We start from the raw sequence: 6,025 nt of genomic DNA, 5'->3' as shown, positions 1-6,025 counted from the left end.
AAGCAAGCCCTGAGAACACTTCTGGACAAGCCTCTAGCTCTCTAGCTAGTGTTTGTTTGGTGACGTTACCTGGCAGTTGGCTCTGACATTTCCCCCCCACCCCTGACCGTACTCCCTGGACCTCCTCTCTCTCTTGGCCAGGGAGGGTTCCGGCACCCGCTCCCAGGGCTGCAGGTCACTGGACACCAGCCAGGGCACAGCTGGCCTGCACCTTCCCTCCCAGCCTCTCCCGCCAGCTGCACTCACTTCCATCCAGCCAGCTGCAAGCCTACCCAGGGCATTCGAGGGCTCTTTACTTTCACCAAGCAGGTGCTAGATTTTTTTTTAACCTGGTGTCCTCCTCAGCTCATCCTCCAGCGTGGGCGGGAGGAGAAGTCATGGGCTCTGGAATCACAATGACCTGGTATGGAATCCATTCATTGCCATCTTTGTGACCGTTAACCTCTCAGAGCCGCCATCATTAAAATGGTGATAATAGGGCTTCCCTGGTGGCGCAGTGGTTGAGAGTGTGCCTGCCGATGCAGGGGACACGGGTTCGTGCCCCGGTCCGGGAGGATCCCACATGCCGCGGAGCGGCTGGGCCCGTGAGCCATGGTCGCTGAGCCTGCGCATCCGGAGCCTGTGCTCCGCAACGGGAGAGGCCACAACAGTGAGAGGCCCGTGTACCACACACACAAAACAAATGGTGATAATAACACCCAAACTGTTAGAAGGATTAAATGAGCTGTCTCTGGAAAGCGCTGGCACGCAGTAAGTACTCCATGTATGTTAGTTCCCTACTCAGCCTCCAATTTCTAAGAAACACGTAATGTCCTCTGGAGTGAAGGTCAGACCATTCGGGGGTTTTGGAATTGCTAGCTTTTCAGGGCAGCGTCTCTGGAAGAGACAGTATGGCTCAGTGAGAGGAGCCCTGTGGGTTTGCGTCTCCTGTGACCCTTGGCCGTAGTCCCCATCCTCTTGGGTCTCCATCTCCCTGGTGTCATCGAGGATGTGGCGAGCCGGCCCCAGGTCCGCCCTGCTCAGCTGACGAGGCTGTCGTGAGTTCTGGGTGGCTAAGGTGTGAGAACAAGCTCTGGAAACTGGTAAAAAAGGAACTTTGACTCCAACCCAAATGGGTAGCTTATGGGAACGGGCGGCTCTGGAAACCCACAGAGGAAAAGGATTCTCAAGGGCTTTTATTGGAGACTCTGTGCGGGCTGGTAGCACAACTTTGGTGCAGCTGGTGCCGTGGAAAGAGCCACAGCTTTGCAGCCTGAAGCATCGCGCTGACCTGTACCTGCTGTGAGGCTCCAGGCCGATTCTTCACCTGACAGTGGGAAACGGGAAATGCGTAATGGATGTAAATGCTCTTTATAAACTGTAAAGCGCAGATCCACCTGTTAGTTGTTCTGTAATTCTTCACTCTAGCCCCAAGGATGTCCGGCTCAACATTATGTTCTGGTTGGTACTTAGTGTAAAATAGATAGTTAGTGGGAACCTGCTGTATAGCAGAGGGAGCTCAGCTCAGTTCTCTGTGATGACCTAGATGGGTGGGATGGGGGTGGGGGGAGGTCCAAGAGGGAGGGGACATATGTACACATATAGCTAATTCACTTCGTTGTACAGTAGAAACTAACACAACATTGTAAAGCAATTATACTCAAAAAAAAAAAAAAAATCCTTGTAGAAGCGAATATACCCAGACCCTCCCTGAAAGCACATTTATGTCCAAGCAGCCTTTGAAGAAATTAGCCTTAACAAGATGATATTTAATGCAGATTGGGGTCTGCAGAATAATGGCTCCCTAAAGATAATCCCCAGAGCCTGTGAATAGGTTATGTTACCTTAAGTGGCAAAATGGACTTTGCAGATATAATTGAGTTAGGGATCTTAAGACAGGAATATTATCCTGGATTACCTAAGTGAGCTTAATGTAATCACAGGGTCCTTAAAAGAAGCAAGACAGGAATCAGGGCAGTCAAGGAAGGAGATGTGACGATCGAAGCAGGGGTCAGAGCCAGAGAGAGACTGAAGATGCTGTACCGCTGGCTTTGAGGTGGAAGAAGGAGCTCAGGGATGCAGGCAGTCTCTGGAAGCTGGAAATGGTAAGTGGATTCTCCCCTAGAGCATCCAGAAGGAACGCAGACCTGATATCTTGATTTTAGCCCATTGAGACTCGTTTTGGACTTCAGAACAATAGAGCTGGAAGATAATAAATTGTGTGTTGCTTTAAGACGTCCAATTTGTGTAACTTGTTACAGCAGCAAAAGGAAACGAATACACAGATAAATGGAAACTTCTGCAACTTGCATACAAAAATCCCAAAGCCCAGGCACAAAAAGGGAGAAACCTGGTTCAGCAGGCACACTGTGGAACAGAGCCTAATGACTAAATGTCAGTGATGTGGCCCTGGTCACAATGGCAGCTTCAGTGTTGAGGCTCTGTTTGTTTTTAAAGAAGTAGAGTAACTGGAATGAGAGAAAGGATGTTTTACATTCACTAAGGTCACTGGTCACACAGAAACAATGGGTTCAGTTCAGGGCAAAGCAATTCCAGGAGGGCATTACAAACTAGTTCATCTCCTAAGCATGAGAGAGAGCAGGAACCCTCATACTTTACTGGTGGAGAGCAAATCTGGCAATGTGTATTACAAATTTTAATGCACGTATCTTTCAATCTAGCAATTGCATTGCTCTAAATCTATGACACAGATACCTGTACAAAGAGGTATATGCAATGCAAGGATATTCATGATTGTTTTGTTTGTAGTAGCAAAAGATTGGAAACTACCTCGTGTCCATCAGCAGGGGACTAGTTTAATGAAACATGGTTTTTATGAAACTGCCTACGTTGCTTTTAAAAGAATCAGGTGCGGCTTTAAATACTGACGTGGAATCATCTCCAAAATTTATTACTATGTTTAAGAAAAGCAAGGTGCAGAATAGTGTATGTAATATTTTTGTCTAAAAGAATGTGTATACTTTGCAAATGCATAATTTCTCTTGAAAAGATAGGAAGTGGTAACGTGATTATCTCTGGGGGGAGGATTCCAGAGCCTGGAGGTATGGCAGATAAGGTTTGATTTGCCCTTCATCTCACTTTTACACTTTCTCCTCCCATGTGCCTGCATTACATATTTAAGAAAAGGAAGATAAAAGGGAAGGAAACAGAAGTCCCTGAAACCAGCTCATGGGTGTGGCTGTTAAAAGAACTGGAATGTTTACTCTGTGCAGAGGGCAAGGCTGAACCAATGGAGAAGATTTGGTCTTTGAAATAAGGAAGAATTTTCCAGCCATCAGAGCCGCCTGAAGGAGAACCAGGCTGCCCCCGTGAGGAGTGAGTTCTCTGTGGCTGTTGGGCTGATGAAGCTTAGGCTGCGTGAATCTTTCTTGCGGGGCCACAACGGGGTCTCAAGTTTTGGAGGACTTAGTATAGTGCAGGAAGTTTCACCCCAGCTCCATATTATTATTATTTTTTAATAATAAAAAGGATCCTTTAAATGTAAATAGTACCATAATTCATCAAAATACTTTATAATAGTTAACTGCCTCTTAAATATAATCTTATAAACGATGCCTTCTGGAGTTGAAAGTAATGTGGATGCAATCTGTTTAACATTATCTATTTAGAACATGGTAATAGAAGTGGAAAAAATTAACAATCTCCTATGAAGTCTTCTAAAAAAGGAAATCATAACAAGTTTCTGATCAGATAAATGCCATTCCAGTATTAAAATGGGTTAAAAAGAAGTGTAAATAGATTTGAATAGGCATGTCAGTTTCCTGGGTTTTGCCCTTCTCTGCAAACTTGACTCTTTAATAGAGTTGAAACTGAATTCTTGTTTTCTGTCATGAGCAAAAAATTCCTTAACGGCAGCTCAGAAGTGACCTTAATGTCTTGGTGAAACATACTTCTTCACCTTCTGATGGTCGCTTGGTGCTCCAATCTCCAGTATATCTGCTGTCTCACCTTTGCTAATCTTCTCAGGCATCTCCATTAGGAGGACAAGTGTGATGAATCACCGTTCCAGCCACGAGTCCGTCTTAACTCTCCAAATGCCGTCACAGGTTGCCATAGCAACACAGCCTTTGTGACTCAGTAGATCGACCACTCTTAGGCACTGTCCACCTGGCACCTGGTACAGCCAATTATTCTTCCCAAAATTCTATTGCTGGGCTGCCCCTGACCCATGACACTTCATGAGCACTTGAATGAGTTTCCGACATATCCAGGCAAAGGGAGATTATTTAAAATCAATTCACGCTCTTCATTATAAATTCAGAGCTGAATAGGGTCACTGTAGCCACATCCCTTAAGCACCCCTAGGCCTCTCATCTGCCTTGGGCAGCCCTGGGCCACCAGACACTTACTGATCTGGAGGCGACAGAGCCTTTCCCATTGAAGGACTTGGGGCATGTTGACCTTCTTTTGATAAAAATGGATTGCTAGGGTTTGGCATTGGGCTCGGGTATCTGCCTCTCCTGGCAAATGTTATCCAAATATCATTGAAATGATTTCCAAGCCAACTTCTTCCTCCATTCAACATGCTTATTGATATTTCCAAAGCTTTTGGACCCCAGCCCAGGTCTTATGGAAAAATACTCCTGCTGATATTCATCCAATTAAACATGAACCAGTCTCATCACGCATGTCATGATATCCTCGCCTTCAGGAGAACCATACGGTCGCCTTTTTCCAAAAATGTGTCCAACGCTAGAGCGAGGGATGATGAAGAGCTTACCTCCACCCATCCAAATCCGAAATGATATTTCGAAATTTTCCTCCTCCCCAGATATCCAGGCCACTGTCACACTGTCCAAGTTCAATGAAATAGATTCTCTTCATGGCAAACGACCCTCCAGCAATGGTAGGTGACTTTATTGGTGTCGCAGCTCCCTCCAGGCCTCTGAGCTTGGAAAAGGGAGCACGACCCCATCTGAAATGCAGCCCCCAGTTGAATCCCCCTCACAACGCGGGAGGAGCTATAGGCGAGGGTCAGCACTGGTGGTGCTGGTCACCAGGCATACTACCGTCCACTAGTCCTCCTGGATGACGGCCAGCGAGGAGCCGGCCACGCCACAGCCGCTCTGATGATTCTGCCTCAAATCAATCTCCCACGCTTTGTATTTTTTATTACTTCAATTTTTCCAAGGAGGTAGTTTTGGACACATTCATCTAGTTCTCCTTTCAAATCACTGTGCACGAGCATGATGTCCTGAAGAAGCCAGGCAGGCATGTGGTCTAGGAGGCTGTGAACAGGCCAGAGCCAGGCACACAGCCTTCATTGCAGAAGCAAATAGCAACAGCAGCCACTGGCAAATCCACTGAGTCAGACTTGTCTGGACATGTGCTGCCCTCCCCGTATTGGCTACATCCCTGTGGCAGCCAAGCCCTGACTCAGAAGCATATTGAAGGCATGTTTCTGATACCGCAGGTCTCTCAATGCCTGATCACTTTCATTAAAAATCATACCCAGGGCTTCCTTGGTGGCGCAGCGGTTGAGAATCTGCCTGCTAATGCAGGGGACACGGGTTCGAGCCCTGGTCTGGGAGGATCCCACATGCCGCGGAGCAACTAGGCCCGTGAGCCACACACTGAGCCTGCGCATCTGGAGCCTGTGCTCCGCAACAAGAGAGGCCGCGATAGTGAGAGGCCCGCGCACCGCGATGAAGAGTGGCCCCCGCTCGCCGCAACTAGAGAAAGCCCTCGCACAGAAACGAAGACCCAACACAGCAAAAATAAATAAATTAATTAATAAACTCCTACCCCCAACATCTTCTTTAAAAAAGAAAAAATCACACCCAATGCAGAAGAGAATTTCACAGTATCTTTTTCTGGATCTTCAACATGGTTCTCTCTCCCGTCGTCAATGTTGTTTGCTTTGAACTGTGATTCTAATACTCCACTTGGACCTCGAGTGAAACAGGGATAGAATTTGGGGAGGAAATAGTCCATGGAGCCCAGACACCTTGAAGAGCACATTCTTAAGTGGCTGTCAGTTCACTGAAGTTGAAATAAACAAAAAGCAAAACTGTCCAGTTCCCAG

At 46.8% G+C, this 6,025-nt stretch overlaps 1 pseudogene across 1 annotated transcript; it reads right to left on the bottom strand.

Annotated features, from left to right (window-relative positions):
• Window positions 1-3,997: 3,997 nt before the first annotated feature.
• On the bottom strand, window positions 3,998-5,658 carry LOC307175161 (polypeptide N-acetylgalactosaminyltransferase 11-like; annotated as a pseudogene). The gene has a single exon. The product of its transcript is annotated as a polypeptide N-acetylgalactosaminyltransferase 11-like (transcript).
• Between the last annotated feature and the right edge of the window lie 367 nt (window positions 5,659-6,025).

Source organism: Stenella coeruleoalba (assembly GCF_951394435.1).
Source record: "Stenella coeruleoalba genome assembly, chromosome: 16".
Lineage (NCBI taxonomy): Eukaryota > Metazoa > Chordata > Mammalia > Artiodactyla > Delphinidae > Stenella > Stenella coeruleoalba.
The sequence above is the reverse complement of the archived record's forward strand: the minus strand, read 5'-3'. Positions and strand labels throughout refer to the sequence as shown.